The sequence below is a fragment of the Amblyomma maculatum genome, chromosome 10, assembly GCF_055883805.1.
Source record: "Amblyomma maculatum isolate TAMU_Amacu chromosome 10, ASM5588380v1, whole genome shotgun sequence".
NCBI classification, from domain to species: Eukaryota; Metazoa; Arthropoda; class Arachnida; order Ixodida; family Ixodidae; genus Amblyomma; species Amblyomma maculatum.
This window is the reverse complement of record NC_139353.1, coordinates 39617666-39643376: the sequence shown is the minus strand read 5'-3', so window position 1 is coordinate 39643376 and position 25711 is coordinate 39617666.

Here is a 25711-nt window from a genome sequence, read left to right as displayed (position 1 = left end):
CATCAATTCAATCACTCACCTAAACTTCCGGTGCCGCTATTGAACGGGAGGTGGAAACAAAAGAATTTATGTTTTTGTACGGAATAAACGGTAAATCATAGCGCGAATCATTGCTCTGCAAATGGGCAAGTAAAGGTGTCAACCTAGTGATCGAAAGGCTGAGAGGTATGGTTGAGAGGTATAGTAGATTAAGGCACGACCAAGATCGTTAAAGACTGTTGTCCGTACTTCCAAGATCACGCTTCAGTGCCCTTACAGCCGTGTACGTAGATAATTAGCAGCACGAAAACAATGCTTAACTCTTCACGCCAGGCAGCGCTCTGCATGTGGTGACATCATACTATGCCACCAGGAACAGCAATTGTTTGCAGTCTATCAGCGCTCTTTCCTTCTCTGACGATATCAGGACGTGCACATACACGCTCAAGTCAATGAAGTGTTTATTGCGTGTGCTCCACGGTTTTCCGGTATCAAGCCATAACGGAAATATAGAGCAGAACGGGCGAAAAAGAATCCGCTCCGATGCGTTTACTAGCATGTAAACAGACAGCCGAATATAAGGTTATACAGCATTCTCGGTACCTCAACTGGTTCGGCGCAGCAGATGAGAGGACAAATTTGCTTAGTTTATATTCTCGCAACAGCTCCTTACCTGCATTAACTGAAATCTCGTTTAACACAACTTTGCGGTATCTTTTGAATATTTCGATACCGAATAACCAAGATACGGTACGCATGTACGCATGCGTATCTGATTTTTGTAGCTTATACTTCGTCTGGTAAGGAAAACTCTGCTACAAAGACCACAAAGACCACACTTTTCTTAAAATTGTTGTCACTTCGTTCATGTAAACAATAAGTAATGAATGGGGAAACGCTGCACATAGCAGCTTGGCGGAACCTTTAGTCTTCTACACGCAGCTGAGGATCATGTGGGAAACCCCACCACATGTTGCTTCGTTCTTTACTAAAACAAAAACAAACATTGTAGCTGTACGTGTTAACATGATACACAAATAGAAATTTGTGGTATTCACAAAAATAATTAGACATTCTGTATATGCACTTCAGAAGGTAAAATGTTTGGGCGTGTTGGTTCATCGTCAATACAGTGAAGCGCTCAAAATCACAAAGGACGAGGAGGGAACAGGACAATAGCGCACCTTCAACCCTTGGGATACACAGGTTGCACTCTCGTCCAACGTCGCCCTCCTTGCCACTTCCCGGACACTGGTGAGAAGTCCTGCGGCGTCTTGCCTCGGTAGTACGGCGAACTTGGGGCCGAGCGCCAGAGTCCTGGAGACATCATCCGGGACGTCGACGTCCCCTAACGTGTGAATGCCTTGACCACATGCCGATACCTTGCGAGGCACCAGAAGGCGGAGGCCCTCCAATAAACGGAGCCAGAAGGTTTCAGTGGCCAGGTTGAGCAACCTTGACACCTGGCGCAATTTCCATCGGGCTCGTCCGAGGTTACCGTCGCTGAAGATACTTGAGAACAAGTAGTCACTATAGAACCGAGCCTGCCTCCGCCATTCAGCCCGGATATATGCAGTCGAATAGAGATTATTTAAATTGGACACCCAAAAGTGACAGTTGTAAAGGAGAGCACGAAAAAACATATGCAAGAATATTAAGCAGCCTTTTACATAACTAAAATACGCACAGATGAAATATCGAATAATTTCTGCATATAATCGTGTTCTTGGACAGGTATGAAGTATACGTAAATTATATAATACGCACTCCCATTAACTCAAGCTTGGTTTAGGTAAATGAGGAATATCATCGGAATAGCATTACGCGTTTTTAACGTATTCTACAGCATGGTTTAAAAACATTATATTGCGTCATCACATTTTGATAAATGTTACCAATGTTGCTATTAAACCAGGTATTTATTGCGCGACGAATGCGAAAACATAGACTTCGCACTGCGTGATTCGTGCCATTTAGATTCATGTCCTACTGCGCAGGGTTTCATGTCTTTTGACAGCTGTTGTTTATTGAAATATTGTGTTAAATATTTTAGCATTATTTATAAGTTTGCTACTTCTTAAAAGTGGTGAGCATAAGCTACATGTCGCCAACCCTTATTAGGGCTAAAGTTTGAAAATTTTAATTTCATTTCGAGTACGTCATACCTACAAAAATCGTACATTTCAGCATGGTATATTTGCGCCTTTTATTTGCTGCATCGTTTCCCCAGATTGAAGTAGCTTAAATATTACAAAAAGTGAATTCTTCAAACGCAACATTGTTTCTTGAGAGAAACTGTGTTTTTTCTATAAAATTTCTATTCGCGGTGCAAGTTTAAGTTATATTTATATTCTTCACCTGCGCCAGGACATAATTTTTGTCATAAATTCGAATGTTCTAAGCCATCGTTTTTATATTGCCATTGCTTAGCCTTTGCATTATAGGTGGTGCAACACACCTTCTTACGTATAGGGCCAATTGATACCTACCTTGTTTACGCTGGTTAAGTAGCAAAGCAATATACATGTAGTACAGAAAAAAAAATTTGTTGTAATAAAACTTCTCCGCGTGTATTAGGGCCACAATAATTCTTCTGTCTTAAGAGCTGGGTTTCTGTTGATAACATATTAAAGGGACTCAAGCTAAAAGTAACAGGCAGTAGTCATTCCATCCATTTTTATCTCATTTTTATCTCATTTTTATCCTTTAATTGTAAATATTTGGTTGCGCCATACTTTATCGCGCATCTAAAGCAGAGAACCTGCCTCAAACTAGGTGCGTGCTGGAGTAAAAAAGGACCTTAACAGAGCAGTATGACGCGGCAGCACCAAAGAACCGCAGAGACACACCACGGCAGCCACGAATCGAACCTCGGCACAAGGGTGAAGATAATAAGCACCACCAAGAAGTGAAATCTCTGTCCTGCGGCCCAGGTATATCTAAATAAAGTTGTTAGGCGGGTATTCGCTGGCAGACGGTATAACACGTATTAAGGATACTGTGTAGCCTGAAATTTAACCGAAACTTACAAAAACAAAAAAGAATTTTGCAATGCAACATAAACGTTGCTCTCCTCACTGTGAAAATTAAAAAGAAGAAATCGCTTTCAGGGTTCTTGGTCAGTCGTGTAGACAGAGGATTAATCGCCAGTTCTGTTTCTGATTTTCGTCGCAGAATTCTACTTAGCATCGGTACAGCCGCGTATACAAGTTAACATTTTGCGTGCTGGTTACTTAAGGCCAGCTTGTTTCTCATACCTTTTGGATGAGTGATATGTAGCCATTTTGAAGTTCGAACTGAGTGGTTAAGGGTTAATTAACTATTGGATTTTTGAGCCTCTCGAACGGAAAGGGACTACTGCGGGTTGATTCAAAGACCTAAAAAGCATTGTCCATGGGGCTCAACCGCTTTTCGTAAAAACGAAATGTAGGAATTTAACCGTCCAAATGCTTCCAAATACTTACCCTATATATAACCGTATACGGTGGAGAACGCCGGACCAATTTCACTACCTAAACTGCCATCGCCCGGCACGAGGACAGAATTCCGTGCTTCAGAATTGCTCTGCCGAGTTGATGCTTGATTCTGCGTCTGGCAACCTCGCACGGTACTCGTCTATGGTCCACAGAATCATGTCATAATAACCACATAATCTTGCTCGAGATACTAAAATATTCCCCAAAGTTCACGAGAAACGTGACATCACGCTTGCAGCCAAATTAAATAAATCATCAAATGCATCTAGGAATCAAAAGCCGCCGAATACATACAGCGATATGAATTTACAGATAATTATCCTCGATTAAAAAATGCCATGGGGTTAGGGATGTCGCGAGATTCCGACGAGTCACAGATGCCAACAGCAAGGGTGCACAAACCATGCTTCAAGGCTTTGAAAGTACGGCTTCAGATGTATGTACTTCGGGTGCCCCAACACATAAAGTGCCATCTTTCAACTCCTAGGTTAAATAATATGTGTGCAATGACAGATGATCACAGGTCGTTTCTGCGCCATTAAGGTGGAGCTTAAGTGACTGCCTAATTTTTTTTTTGTGCCTCATCGTTTCAATTTTCTGGACATGTCCCTTCTCATCAGCACATTCTATATATCAGGTAGTACGCGCTGAAGCTCGTCTTTCTCGATAGCCATCCTAGCCGTTTACTTTGGTTGGATTATTATGAAAACGCGAACGCTAATGGCATGGATGACCAACAGGAGCTAATACTTTGAATAATCCCTCCTCATTAGTGTTGCGGCGCCAACAAAGGCACATTTGTCGACCTTTCATCTAACCACCGGTGAGTACATTGTTGGGATTGCGGGCTTAATAAATGACTATGTGCTGACGCCAGCCAAGACTTCATCACCTAATGGAACGCTGATAGCCCACAATATCCACCTCTGTTCCCTCTTACAAGTGTGGGACGCCATGACCGAGGAAATGCATTCCTGTGGCTGTCCTATTATTTCCGGATGCCGGCTTCAGCCGAAAAGACAATTTGTCGTAGCCCGGACGTACACAGGAGTGTTCGTAACATAGCTGGTATCGGTCGGTCACGATTTATGAACAGCATCAGTATAAGAAAGAAAAAGCGATTTTTTGCCGAACAAAGTAAGTAAGTTGCGTTCCGCCCCACAGCTTGTGGTCAATTTGCCCCAACAAGCGTTGATATCTGAGATGCAGCTGAATGACGAAAATTTTTATTGTTGAGTACTTCTTCCCCGTTTTTCCCCGAATGGTCTCTCCTCTCATCGCTTAAACGTGACGTCATGCCCAACACACCAAGCGGTGTCAGGGGCTTTTTCATTCGCGTTTGCCGCCTTTGCGGCAGTCATCCGTGCTAGATCGGAACTCCACACCATAACTCACAGGCGGCTGGGATGGACAATGCCCTTGCATGGAAGGTTTTTCATTATGTCAGTGATTCTTCTGTAGCTTCGCTTCACCGCCTACTTAGAGCGCTGCCTCTGGCAAATGCTGTGTGTGTTTGCTTACCCTCACGACATCGTGTACTCAGTATACGTCTGCAGATGCCAGCTCAAACATGGCCCGAATTCGAAATGTTCTTCGATTTAGCCTTAGAGAGGTTAACTGACTTTAAATGAAAACAAGCTCTCAAAAGGGTATCGATGACATTTATATGGATGAGAAGCATTTGCTTATGATTAGTGCGTTCAGGCATTTGTCAGCGTGCAGCCGACAATAGATGAACGTAGCTCTGGAAACAAAGTTAGTACTGATCATGTAGGATGTCGTATATCTAGAAGCCGCGCATGGGAAATTATATATGGACCATATGATGGAACACTTCGCAATAGTCTAGGCCACCTGTGTTTATTTTTTAGGAGCTATGACATCGCACAGCAGGCGGGGTCTTTTCCACCTCGTCTCCATCAAAACTTGACTTTGTCGCGACGTGGGCCCTTGCAGGAAAGCGCTGCAGCTGCTGAGCCGCAGAGACGGGCTCCCGAAGCATTTATTGGCTTTAAGCAGAGGACAGAGGCTCTTGTGTTACATGGTACAGAATATGCATCGCTGCATTAAACATTATGGGCTTGTGAACTTCCGAAGAACTGTGACGACTTCCGCGTGTTGGAGCGAACACAGGTATCCAAACACAGAATCTTAGGAGATTTTAGGCAGTTGTATTCCGCCTATAGGTAGACGTGAGTGAGTAGGTCTCTAATAGATATTATTACATGACATGGGAATATATATATTCGTATATGTATTTCACCTTGTTACCCTTTTCATTATTTATAAAAGTCAAGAAATTACGTTTATCAATATTTTACTTGCCAAGAGTGTCATTTGCAACCGTACTTTTGTTCGGCGTAGTGCCCTATTCCTTCATAGGTATGCCGATCATGACACTTTCCAAGAATATTTTGTTCATGCTGAAGTCATCGGCGGTACTATTTTTCATTGTACACTTTATAGGGAAGAAACTCGATCGTTATCAGGGTGTGTCATCTGCACCAAACGTTCGCGTTAAATAAAAAAAAACAATCTTTGGTTGCTGCAGAACGTCAGTACCGCAAAAAAAAAAAAAAAAAAAAAAGCGGAGTCGCAGGCTTAAATCCCGTGTAGTTGTTCTCTTCGGTGAATTGCTGAGCCAGTCATCTGCCATTGCACTCTCCGATGAGGCCTGCATTTCTATTCACTAATTTTTGCAGGGGAATCAACGAATTTGTTTTTCGTGGCTGGAGTTTAATTTCGCACGTGAAATGGTCAAGAATTCGAGAACATTGATTCTGCGAGGCCGCCGCGAATGGTTGCTTAAATTACTGCTTCGGTGTGACAGTTTTTTTTCTTTCACAGCAAATGCTGGTTATTAAAGTCGTGGTTTATTAAGCTGATCTCTAAAAATGCGATAAATACCTGTTTCATTCCTCGCTTCCGTTGCATAACAACGCAGTAAATACACAAACTAGGTATAGTCATGTTACATTTACTAGTTCACTGTAAAGTCTATGCACCGATCACTGCTGCTGAAGAAGCTGACGTTGAGAGATTTTATGCGGACCTACAATGCCTTTTAGACCGCACCCCATCATCAGACGTCGTTTTTCTCATAGGAGACTGGAATGCTAAGGTCGGGAATGAAGAAATGTCCGGAATTACAGGCAAGTTTGGTCTTGGTGAGCCAAATGAAGCTGGGCAGAGGCTAGTAGAATTCTGTCAAGAAAACAACCTGACCATAGCGAATACTCATTTTCAACAGCACAAGAGGCGCCTGTACACATGGATTTCACCGGACGGTCTGTACAGGAATCAGATCGATTATATTATTTGCCGGCAGAGATGGAGAAGCGCTATACAAGCAGTAAAAACAAGGCCTGCGGACGATTGTGGCACCGATCATCAGCTTCTTGTTGCCAAAATTAAGCTTCGATTGAGGAAAACGCAGAAAACTAGAAGGCCTTTCAGGTATGATCTGGATCAGATTCCATTAAAATATGCTGTGGAAGCGAGGAATCGATTTCAAGAATTAGATCTAGAAGACAAAGAGCCCGAAGAGACGTGGACTGATGTTCGTGATATAATACAAGAAGTTGCTACTAAGGTAGTTCCAAAGCAAAAGAAATGCAAAAAAGCAAACTGGTTATCTGAAGAGGCTTTGCAAATAGCTGAGGAAAGGAGGATGGCAAAAGGTATGGGGGAAAGAGAAAGATAAAGGTTCTCAATGCGGATTTTCAGAAAATAGCAAGGAGAGATAAGAATGCCTTCCTGAACATACAGTGTCAAGCAGTTGAGGACAACAGCCAATTAAGGAACACAAGAGCTCTGTATAAGACAATCAAAGATATCAAAGGAAGCTTCTGTGCTAGGCTGGGCGTGATAAAGGACAAACGAGGCAAGGACCTCACTGAAGCCTCAGAGATAAAGAAGAGGTGGCAGGAATACACAGAAGAACTGTACAAGAAGGACCCGGATGTGCAAACCCAACATAGGACGGTTGTGATTACTGATCTCGAGCCGGGCATCCTGAAGAGTGAAGTTGAATGGGCCTTAGCCAGCCTTGCTAAGAACAAAGCTAGCGGAATTGATGGTATTCCAGATGAGTTGCTTCAAAACCTCAACCACGACGCTGTTAACACACTGCATACTTTATGTCAAAAGATTTGGACAACCCTGCAGTGGCCACAGGATTGGAGGAGGTCAGTTTACATCCCCATTCCAAAGAAAGGCAGTGCCAATAATTGTTCCAACTACCGCACGATTGCGCTTATTTCGCATGCTAGCAAGGTGATGTTAAAAATCCTGCAAGGTAGGCTGCAGCAGTATGTGGATCGGGAGCTTCCGGACGTGCAAGCTGGGTTTCGCAAGGGCAGAGGAACTAGAGACTAAATTGCCAACCTTCGCTGGATCATGGAAAAAGCAAGAGAGTTCCAGAAACCCATCTACTTCTGCTTTATTGATTATGCGAAAGCGTTTGACTGCGTAGATCACAGCAGATTGTGGCAAGCTCTCCAAGAGATGGGAGTTCCAATTCACCTGATCTGTCTCCTCAGGAACCTTTATGAAGGGCAAGAGGCCACAGTGAGAACTGGGCATGGTCTTACTGATTGGTTTCCGATTGAGAAAGGGGTGAGGCAAGGCTGCATACTGTCGCCCTGCCTATTTAACCTATATGCAGAGTGCATCATGAGGAAGGCCGGTCTGGACGAGTCTTCAGCTGGAGTGAAGATTGCTGGAAAACGTATCAACAACCTTAGATATGCGGATGATACCACTTTAATGGCAGAAAGTGAAGTGGAACTCAAGAGACTTCTGATGCGTGTACAAGTAGAGAGTGAGAAGTTTGGGCTTAAACTGAACATTAAAAAGACGAAGATCATGGCGTCTTGCCCTATCAAGTCCTGGAGCATCAATGGACAAGGAGTGGAAGCTGTGACAGATTTTCTGTTCTTGGGCGCCAAGATTACCTCGAAAGTAGACTGCAGCCATGAAATTAGGAGACGCCTGCTTCTGGGAAAGAGAGCAATGGTTAGCCTTGACCGCCTAGTAAAGAGCAGAGACATTAGTCTGCCAACCAAGATCCGTATAACCCGTGCTATGGTCTTTCCAGTTGTGATGTATGGATGCGAGAGTTGGACTGTGAAAAGGCTGACCGCCGAAGAATTGACGCGTTTGAATTGTGGTGCTGGCGAAGACTCTTAAGAGTTCTTTGGACTGCCAGAAGATCAAATCAGTCGATATTGTCGACCATAAACCCTGACTGCTCATTGGAGGGTCAAATTCTAAAGTTAAAGCTCAGCTACTTTGGTCATCTGATGAGAAGAGAGGAGTCGCTAGAGAAAGATTTGATGTTGGGAAATGTTGAGGGTCGCCGGAGAAGGGGTAGGCAGCGAACGCGATGGTTAAATGGCATTCTCGAGGCATTGCAGATGAAGCTATGTGATGTTAAGAAGATAGTGAGAGACCGGAAAGCGTGGCGTGACATGGTCCATAGGGTCACGAAGAGTCGGACACGACTGAACGCCTGAACTTAACTGCTCAGGAAATGTGGTTCAATATCCCTGTCGCAAATTAACCTGCAACTTGACAAGCACATAGATGCTAAATGCGAAGTGATTTGCTATGACGCCATCCTGAATGCAGCACAATGTGGTCCAAATTCACATGCGTATATTCACCGACAACAATTTACTCAGTTCTGGATTACGGCACCGGCGACAGATTTTCGACCTGAACTATCTGTATATGCTTCGCGTAAAATTGGAAGCTTGCTTAACTACTGTAGCTAACGTCAAACAGGGTGTCTCTAAAAGTACACAAGGAAAGCTCGGAAGGCAGCTCTGAGGAGAACTTCAGTCCACCGCCAGTTAATTACTGCAGTGTTTACATTTCCATGCACACTGGGCTGTAGGAGTGTTGCGGTGATGAAAAGTAATAATAAAACAATGGATTCAGAGTAAAACGCGCATGCACAATCTGAAGGGTGGTCTCTATGAAGTAAGTATTGAGAGAAAAAGAATGGGTGCTTTAAACTACAATTTTTTTCCTACGAGGTTCGCCATTGTTTTATCCTTCCGAAGGCTGTTTGTCACACTACTATGTTGCGTAGTTTTCTTTTATTACTCGCCGCAGCTACGACTGAGGAAAACGCCGTACTCGTCAGCTGCACGTTTATACGGGCTCTTATCATAATGCCGAACTCCGCAGTAGTCTCGAAAATATCACCTTCTTTTTTGGTAAAAATTAATCGCATTGCAGAGTTTTGAAAAACCAAGGTCCTTCACTGCAGAAGAATGTGTACCAGAGCTAGTAGATGTTTGTTACCGCCAAGGTAGCAACAGCAAAAGAGAAACGGCACGCAGATAAGAGTACGCAGAAATGTGCCCGTTCCGTTTCCTTTTTATTCAATACTGCGCCAGGTTTCTAGCCATTGCGGGGTCCCGGCGGAGGCCATGGTTGACCTTGAGCAGCCGAGGAGGAGGAGGAGGAAGAGGAGCAGGAGAAGAAGAAGATGATGAAGAAGAAGAAGAAGAAGAAGAAGAAGAAGAAGAAGAAGAAGAAGAAGAAGAAGAAGAAGAAGAGGAAGAAGAAGAAGAAGAAGAAGAAGAAGAAGAAGAAGAAGAAGAAGAAGAAGAAGAAGAAGAAGAAGAAGAAGAAGAAGAAGAAGAAGAAGAAGAAGAAGAAGAAGAAGAAGAAGAAGAAGAAGAAGAAGAAGACTGGTAACTTACGCTCTCACGTCATACTCTTAAAGGATGAGCTTAAGTGTCCCCAATAATGTAGCACCTTACACTGATAGGGCGCGATAGAGGAATAATGTAGCAGGTAAACGAAGCTTGCGCCATTGCTGTCGCAATTCAACTAGGTTTACCCAGAGTAAACCCCAAATAATTTTTATTCATGCATGCTTCTGTGCGCCAAAATAAAGGTCAAATGTTCGGCAGCCTCCTATTGTCTCTCGTTTAAGGCTGCTATATTCATTTAGCCCAGCAGCTCAGGTACCTATTTAAGGAGGCACCAATTTAATTTACGCTTTCACTTTTCCACCCCGAAGAGCTTGAAACCGGTGGTCATATGGGCAGTATGAATGAACTGCGTTAAAGAAATAGAGTCATGAACACAACATACAGAGTAACCGCAGTCGATGAACGAAGTACTAATATACCCGTCACGGGGGGCAGAATTCCGCCCTCTTACATCAGACCACGGTGCTTCAGTCCACCGTGCTTCAGATACAGAAAAAGCGAGGTCAATCTCAGAGGATTTTTTGACCCCTCTGTAGCGCGCTGGGGTTTTGAAAGGGCGTCGTTGCGGACCGGAAGGTTCGATGGGAACTCGTGAGGACACGTTTGAAAATTATGCGCTTGATTCGGAACCAGGAAGAGGGAGGTTCGGTTCGCTCAAGATTATGGCTGGCGTAATTTTGAGATGGGTTCTGGGTGTTACAGCCGACGTTTTAAGTGATGCGAGACGGATGGCTTCTTTCGTTCCTGCAGCAGCGGAAAGCGAGTTCTGCAGCTACTTCTACTGTACACGCGATAGTGGCTGAGCTAGTTGTGAAGAACACCGAGCGCGAGGTAGTTAGTTTAAAACGAAAATGTAACGCATCGGCACAAGGTGTGGGTGGGACATGGCGGCGTAGGCGTGATTACGGTGACCCTCGCCGGTTATGAGGGTGGGTGCTTCCCTCCTCACTTTTTAGGACTCTCCCAGCGCAAAATAGAAATTATATTTGCTCGCCGTTGTTTTCCGGATGATGGGCACAGTCGAATTGCGACTGCGATTCTATCCCATTGGGGTCCCTTTTCAATCATCTCATACTTCACACTCATGCAATGCATCCGGTCAAAAGACTACACCGGTTAAAGTACGCACATGCGTTCATTCTTTCTCTCATTTCCTGATTCACCCTAGAATTGTGGTTGTTCAATTCGAGGTTGTTTTTTTTTTTTCGTGATACACTCTTAATTTTTATTGAAATTACGCCTCACGTTTTCTTTTTCTTAGCGCTCTGATCAAACATTTACATTAACTCCATCCCCTCCCTCCCTCTAATTTCTGCATCGTAGACGAGTATTCTTGCATAGAACAACGTGATTTATCGTGATATTAAGAGTGCGGAAGGGTTTAAGCATTGAGCTGAAATGGTTCGCGCATCATTTATTTCCATAGAGTGGGTGGAAGGTAAGCATTATAGAAGGCATACTGCATAAAACTGCGGAATCTCTTGTAATACACGACCTTCAAACGGCGGATTATAGTATGGAGCAAGTTCTAGGAACCTGATCCTCGGCATTGGTGTGCCGCGGTACAATGGCGATGAATTGTATTCACATAAACGTTTTGGACCACAAAAAAAGAAGAACGGCCTCCCGCTTCCTACAGGACCCTATATGAGACTAAAATTAGCTGCACCGCTCTCCTGCCATTTGTGGAACATGAAACAGTGATTGCTTGACCATGGCACAGGCCAGTCCACACGTGGCAGCCCTCTGACGTGCGCCCAGGTTCACTGGGGCGAAACTAAACGCCATTCCCGCCATCCTGTAAACAGGAGTGCAGATCATCGACTCATCCCCTTCCCCCCCCCCCCCTTCTCTCCCCCACTGAGTCCCCTCTCCTAATGCGCACACCTGCACGAGCAGAAAGGAACGTGCTTCTCGCGTGCACGGTGCTTATGCGAAGAGGGAACCACGAGGGAGATGATGCAGGGTCGTCACCGGGGAAAACGGGATCCTTTCCCTGCCATACGCGCTGCCCTGTTAGTTGCGTGCAGCGTCAAAACACTTAAAGAAACATGCTTGCATCTCTGACGCCCCGAAATAAGTTAAGCAAACTGGACAGAGGTCTAAGCGCACGCTTAATGGGTGCTGTAGAAACTTTTTAATGATCTACGTTGTCGCACCGGTTACTTCAATCGAGACATTTGCTAGCTCTCTTTTAAACGTGCAGGCTGGAATGCGCGACAAATGCAGTTTCGGGTAAATTACTTGTTTTACACTTCGTAAGATGAGTGCTTGAAACAAGAGCTGGAGGGAAAACAGGCTATGTCAACGCTCTGAATGAGCAAGGGCTACTGCGAATCGTCTCCACAATAATTCTAGCGATCACAGTGACACTGTCCCACCGCAACGCACGCACGCAAGCACGCGCACACACACACACACACACACACACACACACACACACACACACACACACACACACACACACACACACACACACACACACACACACACACACACACACACACACACACACACACACACACACACACACACACACACACACGCACACGCACACGCACACACACACACACACACACACACACACACACACACACACACACACACACACACACACACACACACACACACACACACACACACATGCAAGCACGCACGCACGCACACAGTCCAGGGGAGAATAGCCCACCTTTGCATTACACAGAAAATATATATTTATAGGGCTCAGTTTTACAGGGATGCTGGAAGTATTGGCTGCAGTTTTTTGCATATCGCCGGAGTTAAGTTCTTTCAGAGGGAATTCATCAAAGCCATTGGTCTTGAAGAGTTTTTAACAGCTAGTGACAGCTGGCTCAAGCCAAATGCTTGCCCGTCTAATTAGTGGCCTTCCGCTGAACTCAGCTGCGCGCATTTAAAAAGCCGAACTTCTGAATGCGCTTCAACCGGCGAAGCTGGACCTGCAATGACCTGAAAGCCTTGCGTGACCTGTGAACTCAGGCTAGCCGGGTGATCCACTTTGAAGATAATGATGGACGCGCCGACTATCGGTGGATCGGTCATTAGGACGCTCTTAACTGCCGCTATCCAGGAAACTTCTGAAGATTACATTTCAGATCACGTTTCCAAGGGGGAAACAGATTGTAGGGATAGCTTTAATTAGATGACTCATTGCCTCCACTTGTGTTTTGCAGATGTCGGAAACATTATTCTATGGACAGCCGTTTTGGGGAGTCACAGATGTGGGTTTAAAGGCGGTTGTTTTCCTCCTCCACATCATATTTGTGGAAGAAGGCGCGCAAGGTGAAAAGCAGGTGTTTTCTGAGCCACACGCTCAGAACGAAGCCTCTCCTGCTCGAAAATGCTTTATGCTTCCGTGGCTGTTTATTTGATGAAATGCTGTTAGCTAGGTTGCTATTTTAAAAGACTCCTTTAATCACCGCGCGAGTGCATAGCGTCAAAGCAATACAAATAAATAAAGTACTGCACGGGCTCGGGCTTATCCGAAAGCCCGACGGGCCTGGCCGGGCCAGGTAAAACACTTCATTGTAGGGCTTGGGCAAGGCACGGGCTTTAAGCCGTGTGTCCAGACGGGATTTGGGCTGTAGAAAGATGGGCTTGGGCAGAGCTCGGGCCTGAGAATGAACGGCTTGTTTTACCGAATGCCCATTACAAGTATATTTCACACAACATGAGTACTTCCAGGCTGCAAACTATTTAATGCCCGGTAATGTCATGTGGCATCTTAGTGATGTAAAGAGAAAATTGAAACACTGTGATAAGCAAACGAATGTGCAAATAAAGCATTATATATGTGAAGTTTGCTGAGCGTTTCGTGGGGGCCATTCGGTCCTTTGTATAAAACGCATGATATAAAGCATCTGTTTTGAGATTTCGCTGTGCACCGGTTGTCCCTGGTCGCGGTCATCACCGAGCTTGTGGAAGCACTTAACGCCAAGGGCCGCATGACGGATGGTCGGCGGCGGCTGTATTTTCGTCAGTGGTGCCGCCACCAAAGGACCCGCTTTCGTCACTTTTCCCCTTTCAGCCACCGATTCCTTCTCTGCGCGCAGCTGTCTGCAGTAGCCGCATTGTTATCAAGTGCATGCGTTTCCCGCCTGTTGTGAAGAAGCAGGTCTCCGGCAGGAGACGTGTGTGCGACACCAGAGGGTCTTCTGTGCTGCAGGTGACGGAAGAGGTGCCTCCTCGCATGATTATTAGGGACTTGCTCCCTGTAACGACCTTTTTTTTGTACACAACCACTGAACGAAACATATATTTAAGTAATTGTTCCGCCTGCATAAGTTTGTCTCGTATGCACGTGTGCGAAAAGGAAAAGGATGGGTGTTAAGACGCATATAGAATAAAAGCAGATATTATATTGGTATGCTTTGATTACAATGCTGTTTGTACGTTTGTTCGATGTTCAGACCTCTCTGCCAAATTTTTGATTTATCGATAGAATTTCAGAGAAATTAGTTATTTTTTCCCGACCGCTGATTACTTGATTTCTTTAACCCTAGTTTCTGATTAGCTTGTGGTAACATTATTTTTCCGTTCCCGAAGCGTTAATTGGGGATGAGTGTAGACTGTTATTGAGGAGTGTAGACTCGGAGAGGCACTCAAATGAGCCATAGGCCAATTTTTGTGAGGTCTTACACGGTAGAATGTTTTATTTCCCTCTTGGACTGGATTAGATTAGCCAACCTTTTTTTTTTCATTTAATTCTCTTTTTCTTCCTTGGTTTTATTTCTAAACATTAGTTTATGCTCCAATGCAATAAACAACGTTATATATAAAAAAAAGCTTACATGTAGCGGATCGTGTCAGAGAGGTGAAGCAACAACCGAAATGCAGCCTCATTAGAATATTAAGATCAGATTTTCGCATTTACCGATATTATCAGTGTGCACAAACTGATTCCTAGCACTACGCGTTAAACGTTCGTATAGACCGCTGGGATAATTGCTGAAATAAAAAATAAAAGTTGTTTGGTCGTCTGCCTAACCTCCATGGTTACAGAATGGCAACAATTTCACTACTGAAAAAAAATTGCTCGAATACTCGCAAGAAAAGAAAAAATAAACCCTTGCTAGGTCTACCACCTACCATAAGAAACCCTTAAGGTCCATAAGAAACCCTACAATGAGCATTTGCTCATGGTGAGGTTTCTTATGGACCTGTTTCGAAACTACGAACTGCCATTTATTGATATTTATGTGACGGGAGTCGTGGAGTTCCCCAGAGTGTCGATTGCAAAGCATCCCTTAGGCGCAGGAAAAGCTCCGGTCGCACGATTTGCGTCCGGGATGGCCTCTGGTCGGGTGCCTCTTTGAGGCTAACTCAGTTTGCACCCTGGCCATCAGCACCATCGTCGATTGCCATCCGGGCAGCGCAAAATAACCGAAAGCGTCTTTCTTTCTATTTTTTTTAGTAATATTTCGTTTTTAACGGAGTATTTTAAGAGGTGGAACCTTGCTATAAAGGGATGCGAATCAAAGAGCCGAGTCAAATAGAGGTCTGTTCGCAGTAAACCAAATGTAACGAGTGTGGGTGAAGGCAGAGGTGAACTCCGTGTCCCTGAATGCGAAAGGGCGCGGTTTAACGGGCCGCTGGGACTAGGTTTATGTACCATTCCGAGGGGTGTCGATTAAGATTGATTGCCGACGCCTGACTGTCAATTTCACTTAGTGACAAGGTGGATGTATCTCTCAGCGTAGAAACGGGAAAATGTAGTGATGGACAGTAATATAAGTGCGCAACAAAGACAAGACAAATAGGAGAAGTGGACAACGTCTCGTCTTTGATGCGCACTTATATTACTGTCCATCATGGTTCACCAACTTGCCCAATCAGTCGTTCTTCTACAAAATGTAAGGGCCGTGGTCCGCTGTTGTTTTGGATTCTGGAATCTGGAGCCGTTGCGATAGATACTTTTACAGGCAGCTGGGACGGCGTAGTAGAACACGAAGGGAAAAAATGTATCTGCAAAAGCAACGTCGATATTTTATTACTTTTTGCGGTATTTGAAAAAGGTTGTGCGCCCTGAGAAGCAGAAGGTACCTTTGAAAACACAGTCTGAGGCAATAAAACCGTTTTGTTGCTTTTTCAGCGTTCAGTTTTCCAGAAAGAAAAAAAAAAAAAGCTTACAACTGTACAGCAAACGTTTTTTCTTTAAAATAGACGTGTTTGAAAAGTAGCATCAAGGTATTTTTATTTTTTGAGCCGCCTGAGGCCTCGTCAATGGCTATAGCTCGTGCTCCTGGTTAAGTTATTGGTTATTTTTCGACTCCCGGGAGATCTGAATTCATTAGCACCCATTGGACTATTAGCCCTTTACGCTGTCTGGAACGAGAAATGATGCTGGTTGGTCGAATGATTAACACGAAACTAAACGTTCGGTGCTAGATAGTAGATTCGTTGGAACTGCGTCTGCATCACTGAGAGCCGTAAACTCATGCTTGGACAACAACAGGCCATTTTATTGGTTATTCCTCTATTCTTCTACATATGCGTTTTTTTGTTTTATTGTTCATTTTTGTCTTCATGTCTTGGAACGTGCGACTATTCAGTTTTTGAATTCATGTAATAACCTTTGAAGACGGAGATTATATGAATGGATGGATGTGCAACTAGGACAGTATCGGCAAGCTTCCTGCGTATATTTTGAAGTTCCATAAATTGTCTCTGCCATGCGCCAGGCGGTGGACCCAACCTCCACCCCTTTTGCTTCCAAACACAAGGCCTGTTATATGGGCAAGAAGCACTCCTGCTACGTGATCTGGCTTCGCGGTGGACTAATTATCAAAATATGCAAATTACAAATTCGCAATAACTGCTCTCTGACATCCGGAACGTTTTCATTCATTACGAAGGGTTACACTGTCCAAACTTTCAACTTGCTCCTTTCCTTTTTGAAGCGAAAGCTTCACTACGCCATGTAAATCAAAGGTCGTCGTATGGATCCGGAACCACTACTGCGTATGCACCGTAACCGTGGCAACCAGCTGCGCTGTTCTACAGGTGTCGGGCTATCAACAGAGAAAAGGCGGAGGGTAGCGGCATCCCAGCAGAGGCGTCCGCCACCGCTGAGAGCTGACCGAAGGAAGAACGACAGCACCTGGCGGCATTGCATGAGCAGGGAATGAAAATGGGTTCTCTCTAGAACGCCGGTGAACTGTGATGCGTCCAACGGAATGCTAGTTGTGTTCGATAGATTGTTCGGTCACCCGCAGCCAAAGATTTCGCTCCATATTCGGTTCAGCAGCGTCGAACTCATGATTTCTTGTCTCTCCCTGTTTGTCGTTTGCAATATTCATCGATATTCTCACCTTGGTAAAAGCCTTTGAGGCTTAATGCCTTGGACGTTCCAATTATCTGAGTGGCTAATTAATCTGGGCACATTTTACACCAATCTGGCAAGAACACAAATTTAAAGTGCGCTGTAAATACTCGTTGCACACACTCTTCTCTTTCCTTACAAGATTGCGCGTTGCAAATGATGCTGTCTCAGAAATATGGCTACCTCCTGGTGTTCCAGTGACTTGGCATCTACCCTCATCTTCTGTCGGTCACAACCAGTGCAAATGGCGCCACTCATTGGAAGCAAGTAATAATTTCAAATATGCTTCCTACCTTCAATTCAGCATCGTTAAAAACATTCACGTGGTTTTAGCAGCAGCATACCTTCTTCTAAAAGTCGTAAAAGTACATATTTGGCACTAGTATATATAAGATGTTTTTAGCGCCACAAATCACAGTGCGTGCCTTTTGCACATATTCACCGTTTGCTGCTGGACTGCATTATTGTGCCAGTGCGAAAGAAGTAGCGATAGCATTTATAACTGGCGTTATGCTTCAATTATTAACCAGCAATGAAAGCTTGAATCTGAGATATACTGAAATTAACACACACCTATGTGTTCTCCTAGGATGACGAGCGTGTCTTAATACAGGCCTCAACCGACCAGGTGAAAACAATACATCCTGGACGCATAATGTGCTCGCAGAATTGATAACACTCGGCGCTATTGTATCGCAGTGACCCTAAAAGAGAAGTTGCAGGACAACGAGAGCTCATATGAAGCAATAGCACCGATCACGCGACTTCCTCTTCGTGATTAATCTGATCCACCCTTTCTTCTCTCGAAGCCGGTCCTGTTATTGGTCATGGCCGGGGGCTTCTCAATAGCCCATCGTTACGGTCCATTCCCCCGACCACTGCCGCGTCCGACTCTTGCCTCTGTCCGCTCGTCAAGCACGCGCAAAAGGGAGTGCACCGCCAGACGAGGGAACAAGCATCTGCACGCCCCGATGACTAACGGAGCGCTAACAATGGTATGTGTACCAAAGGAGCGTGCCTGCCTTTGAGTGCGTGTGACTATAGTAAGCAATATCAATATCTCCCGTAAAGCATTCATTGTCGAAAAATCGTAACCCCGGGCGGTTGGGCAAAACCACCCCTTTCTTGATGGGTTTCTCGGCTGTGCATCAGAAGCTGAGGAATGTATGCTTGTTTGTATGTTACATTACCTCTGATCAGATTTAAGTGCACTTGCCTCGGTAAATGATTATTCCTACCTTGTGCACGCCAGATAAGAGTGTCACCGTGTCATCACTGTTCGACATTTCTTACTACAGAGCTAGCAATTACGAACAGCAGATACATTTTCAAGGACACAATCGAGTGCGCGGGTAGGATGCCTCGAAACCTATAGAAAAATACAAATAAAAACTAACTCATGCTCCCATTCAAAAATCAGTCTCCCTGTTCTCTACTCTGGCTGCCGATCTTGGATTGTGACGCCAATACCCAGGATTTGTCCAGGACGGAATTCACTGATTCGTCTCTCTGAGTGACGGGTGAAGGTTGGGAGGAGGCCGCTTGCTGTTTGCTTCTCTCTCACCTATTTCGTTGTCGGGCACGCCGTGTTCCTGTACCGAGGCCGTTCGGCGTGTTGTGCTGTTCTTAAAGCCTTCCTACAGACGCCATGCCTCCCACCAAACTCGAAGGCAGAAGGAAGGGGAATTCCGCTTGCGGAGCATGGCGGAGACTAGACGTCAGGCTGGAGAGGGAAAACCCTCTCCGAGGGCACGGGACGAGAGAAACACCGCCGAATCGATTGACTGCGATGGCTGTAACTACGCTGTTCATCTCTCTTTGAATAAATAAAAAAAAAGTGTATGCTGTTTTGCGTTCCGGGGGCGAAGCTTCACAGTCACCGGGAAAGATAATATAGGACACTAAACTGTCCTTTATTTTTATTCTACGGCATGTAACCATACACACGAAGTACACCACGTCCAGTAGTAGCATGCACATCACCTTGGTTTAATAACGACCACGAGTAAGGCGTTCTGTGGGCCAAGACGATATCATGAGAGCAATCCCAGGCCTCAGAGTTAATATTATTATTGAAACAAAAGTTAGGCTGACACTTAATCTACGCTGAGAACGGTATGACGTGATAGCTGAAACGCTCATGGACGATGTTTCTATTTTTTTTTCTTTCCTAAATTTTTAAGTTTTTTTGTTTATATTTTTCTCTTACAGCCTGCTGTCCGATGACATCACAAAACTCGGATGCCGCTTGTTGAAATTTGATGGGTGCCTGTGTTCGATGTAACGTAGGAGGACTGCACCGTTGAAGGTATGACACAATAGTGAATCACACACACGGACAGTTTTTTCACATTTTATTGTTTAAACTTTCTGTTTGTTTGTTTTTTAATTTTTGTATACCATATCATCAACAAATAATGGCTCTCCATTCTGATCATTTTGACACATTTGAGCCCTCCTCTTCTCAATGTTTCATTCTTCAATTATTTAAATCATTGGATAAATTGCACACTCTACATTAATTAATATCAGCAGAGATTGGTTTTTTGTTTTGAGTGTTTTCACACATTTCAACCACCGTTTTGTAAATTTTCATTCCTTGTTTCTTTTTAATTCTTAGTTAATGAATAATTAGCACGATTTTATGAACTATTCATTGCATATCACATGCTGATCGAGCATTAATAGCTAAAACTGCCAATCACGAAAATATCGTTTCTCGTAATCACGATTATTTCCGACATGTGCTGCCGACAACTACAACTACTATGCCGATGGGTTTTCGGCCGAACGAGCTGTATAAGCTATCGCTTAAAATGCTTTCCCAGCAGTGCGCCGGTGCGGTATAGTCCACTGTTCATGACTTTAACCTTCGACGTTTAGCAATGTCTCTAATATGCCGTGCTACACCGACCAGCTTATGTTCAACCATTATCAATCTCGTATCACCCGCTATATCATGAGTTCTATTCCACTTGGAGCTTTCGGAAGTTGCTTCTTACACATCGCAACATCACTATTGCTACTTTGCGCCTATGTCTCATCAAAGTAGCGTTACGAATTTCGTTATTCTTTTTTTGTTGTTGGTAAGCTACACGTCACAGAGCAAGACTATGGGGAAAATATACCTCTGTGACAAGCGTTACGTCCATGTGAGTGGAAAAAACCTTCATGCTTATTATTCGTCTATGATGCGACAATAATAAAAAAAAATCTGTGCCTGCTCTAGCACAAGGCACAAATATTGTTTTTAACGATATTGGCGGCAAGAACCTTTATGTGGGCCCCCAAAATCGACCATGACTCAGAAGCTTCGTGTCGCTCCATTTTAAGCCAACTGACTACCGACACCTTCTCGCTATCGTAACAAGGTTATGGTGCAAGTGATATCCGGGAAAACTACGTTCTAGCATTGGGCTGGATTTTATGTTGACTCGTTACGACCCATTTCGCTGCGTTCACTTCACATCCCATGTAGTGTTTGCCGCTAAGAACTATTTTATTTCCCTGGCCCCGCCCCCTCTTTCCGAAGTTTCATTGAAGCTTCTCTCTCTTGCCGCGCATTGATCCACCCCTCATAAATCGCCGAAGTTGCTATTAACAGAACAATATGACCGAAACCGGCTTCCCTGTGATGCCGAATCCAGAGTGAGATGACTGGCACGTGCTCTTGTTATTACTTAGACGTCGGTCACTTTTATAGGCGGCGTAAAACTCCCTTAGTGATTGAGAAATGATCGGCGACATCATCTTTACTTCCTCATTGATTTCTGTTGCTAACTGTTCCTCAAAATAATAAAAAAGATCGTTGTAGAATGTATTATCCGTTCGGTCGACGTAACAACTCACATTCGTCTCTTATGGTGAGACAACTATACATTTCTCTGTGTTAGTGATAAAAGAAGCTCGGAAGAGCTACCAAAACAGGGGTGGTATGATGAGGGGTGATGAAACCACAGGCTGCCTCCTCTTCCTCAAGGGGGTCGTTTCACCTCGTCGTGTAAAAGTCGAAATAGGAACGAATGAGAAAAACATGACCATGCCGAAGATTTAGGTCACGTGTGACATAAATGCTCAATTCAGCCAAGAAGCTCTGTGTTCATGACAAAGCCTGAGACTTCCGCGCTCTTATTACTTTCGGCTCAGTATTCATCACCGCTTCGTCTGTAGTCTATTGCGCTATGCTCCTAGCCCGTCACACGACAGCAGAACTCGGAGGCAGACATCACTTTATCTCGTGGTCCCCTTGCAATGCGGATTCTTGCTGCCTGCTCTCGGCTCGTATATCACTCCATAACTTAACGAATAAACTCCCGCTTTCCAGCGCCGAAAGTTACAGGGTAAGGACTTCTGGCTGTAAGCTAGTCTTGGCCGGCTGGAATGGTTATTCCATGACATGAAGGGAATACGGAGACGTGTAGTATTTAACATCGGCTGGAAATGTTTTTCGAAAATATACAGACAATTCAGGTGAATAATTTTAGGAAGCCAGCATTAAGATGGCAGGGACGCAACCCGCCTCGGCCAATCAGAACGCCGCAAAAGCGGGACATACTTTGTCCACGACAGCATGAGCCAATAAATTATTTTGCCTTAATACTGCATCGAGCGTTCTTGCATCGATTGAGCTGTCCTTTTGTCGTATGTGATTAAACCCTGTCGCCATCTGTCAACTACGCCTGCTCACTTCAATTCTTGAGCAATCCCCTCCACTTATTTCTTTGAGGGACTTCGAATCAGAGATTCTATATTCCCTTGGCAACCCGATTGCACGCATGGATTGGGGAACCCTTCCGCTGTGACCAGACCCGTGTCAGGTATGCAAATTTCATAAACCGTAAAACCGGTCGAGCCTGCAGCCCAATGTTCGGGGCAGGACTCATCGACTTCTCCCGTCGCCTGAAACACGGCGAGCGCCAGGGAGAATCTCAGGCAACGCCGACAGCTTCTCTGAATTGGCGGCCGAGATGGTTATCGCTGGAGTCCCTCGATGCTTTACGGGAAGCATGGGGGTGCTTTCCGTAAAGGCAGCTGGGCGAGAATCGACAGGGAGAAGAGCAAAAATTTCAATAAAACTGTGACGTAAAGCGAATGCCAGCAATGAGGGGGGTGCTGTCGTGCGTTTCAGCGAACATGAAACAGAGCATGCACATCCGCTCTCAGACTAATTTGAATATATTGTCCCCCGACTGAAACATACCACGCTGGCGGCTAGACGGCGATGCTTTGGGGAAGGGTCGTTTCAGATTTTTTCTGGTGCTTTACTTTGGACTGCCGAAATACAACTGCCGTATCGCGAGTTCAGGTAATTTCGGCATCCCCCTTTTGGTTGTTTACAATTTATGCCTCGCAAGACACAAGGACGAAACTTTCGCGAAGAAATGCGAATTTCGTGCGGACAAGAGAGTAGTCACTATTGTACTCTGAACGCAGTTGATTATGCGATAAGGGAGGCGCTGGTTTTTGAGAGAAGTGGCCCGGCTGAATCCTGAACGTATGCGTGGTCTGCACGCTTGTATTCTAAAAATAGATGGTGCGTAGTAGGTACTTCATAAATAACATGCTCAAGACAGTTCCAAATTTGAAAAAATGGTTTGTTCCTTTTCTCAAGCATGCTTTAGCTTACGTTACTGAAGGACTCGGTTTTTGGACTCGGAATGAAGGTTTTTATTGAGTGAGTGAGTGAGTGAGTGAGTGAGTGAGTGAGTGAGTGAGTGAGTGAGTGAGTGAGTGAGTGAGTGAGTGAGTGAGTGAGTGAGTGAGTGAGTGAGTGAGTGAGTGAGTGAGTGAGTGAGTAAGAGAGTTTACCGACGTTTCTCGAACTAGCGGAACATTCAAGACAACTGTCTTAGAAAAGGACACTTGGCTAATTGACCGAATGAAGTAGACGGCCTCATCCATTTGCTTGGCGTCGAACATATTTGACAGAAAGAAAGAAAGAAAGAAAGAAAGAAAGAAAGAAAGAAAGAAAGAAATAAAGAAAGAAAAAGAAAGAAAGAAAGGAAGAAAGAAAGAAAGAAAGAAAGAAAGAAAGAAAGAAAGAAAGAAAGAAAGAAAGAAAGAAAGAAAGGAAGAAAGAAAGGAAGAAAGAAAGAAAGAAAGAAGCTCGTTTGGGCGCCACCTAATTCTCATCGCAACGCGTCCGCTGCCAGACACGCGCGCCGCTACAACACATTCCTTTCATTCATGCAAAGTGGCCGACATGTACGCCCTTTGTACTCTTTTATCTCAGGAAATACGGCAGACATCCCCATCCTTTGTGGCAGCCTTTTTCATCTCACGCAAAACGGCGGACATCGTGGTTCCTTGTGCCCACCTCTCCTGTTTTTGAAGCGCTTTGCATATTTGTTATCAGGTGGCGAAACGGTAAACACCATCAAAAACAGAAAAACAGTGGAGAAATCGGGGCACTTAAGAATAATAAGCAAGCACGCCGCCTTACAACTAAAGTGAGCGTTGCATTCGTTACTCTTACGTGCATTAAACATCGTTTTTAAAATGGCTCATTTGACGCAGGGAATAAACTCACAATATGAAACACGCGACGCACAAAACAGGATTTTATTGATTGATTGATTTAAAGAAAGGGAAAGGCGCGCTGTTTCACTTGTTTTATGTGGACACCTCAACCTCGCCGTAAGGGAAGGGAGGAAGGTGGGAGGGACAGTGGAAAAAGAGAAAAGGAGCCATAGTGGAGGGCTACGGAGTAATTTCGACCACCTGGGGATCTTTAACGTGTGCTGACATGGCACAGCACACGGACGCCTCTTCGTTTCGCCTCCATCGAAACGCAGCCGCCGAGGTCGGGTTCGAACCCGGGTACTCCGGCACAGTAGTCGAGAGTCTTACCACTGCGCCAACCCAGCGGGAAACAGGATCTTCACTAGTACTTGACAGCGCGAATGAAGTAGAGAGGGAAATGCATGGAACTGTATACTGACAGCATATAAGCGCTATTATTACAAGAACATCATAAAGGCAGATTGATATAAACGGATTGGGAAAGGCAGGCATCGCATCGGAACAACGATGGCCGCTCGGTCGATTACGATTGCTGTGCGCACCAGGCATACATCGAGGGCGAGGTGAGAGCAAGGGGGTTTGGTTGATTAGTGATCTTAAGCGTTATAAAGGAACTCAAGCTATGAGGAAGGACATGGTGGAGGGCTTCGAATAATTTCGGCCACGTTGGGCTTCTTATAGCGTATGGAAATCGAACATTACCCGGAAGCCTTGGAGGCAAAACGAAGAGGCGTCCGTGTGCTGTGCGATGTAAGTGCACGTTAATGATGCCCAGGTGGCCGAAATTACTCATATATCTTTTCACTACGGTTCCTCTTTCTTTCCTTTTCCTTTCACTTCCACCTGCCTCCCTTCTCATACGGCGCGGGTCGCTCCTTCCCGTGAAGCAATTATTATTATTATTATTATTATTGTTATTATTATTATTATTATTATTATTATTATTATTATTATTATTATTATTATTATTATTATTATTATTATTATTATTATTATTATTATTATTATTATTATTATTATTATTATTATTATTATTATTATTACGCTGGAGCCATCTATTTAAACATGGTCGCTGCGGGAGGGAACAAACCATTGTCCCTAAACTGAGATGTCCACCAACATAGCGACTGAGCCATCGAAGCGTTGTTCAATTCTCAGAGTTTTTTTACTGGGCTCATAGTACGCCACCCTAACGAATGAGAGACCGAAGCGTGGCTTGGTATTTTTTTACCTATCCTACTTTAGTCAGCTCCAAGAATGCATGAATATTGCGCCTTGTTTTGTTGTTCTGCATGCACACTCAACATGTGTGGTGAGTAAACAAAGACTGGGTGAAAAAGTGTCGCCTGAGAGAGAACGGTTTATGTCTACGTTTGATAGCAAAACACTTTGAGCGTTGTGTGCATGCATTCTTGCAGTTCCTTAGCTTACGAATATCAGGGAATAAACTACGAATACTAATTTACTGTCATTTGGAGTATTGACCGTCGACGTTTGCCTACTTGAGGTCAAATGTTTGCATTTCTTTTAAGGGTACTTACCTTGTATTTCTTCTAACGCTAGGCATCGCTTGCAGGTTGGAAAAAATGAGCGAACGTTTGTAATTAAAGGCGTTCTTATGTACTTAAATACAAATAGGTCATATCTGCTGACTTTTGTTGTCA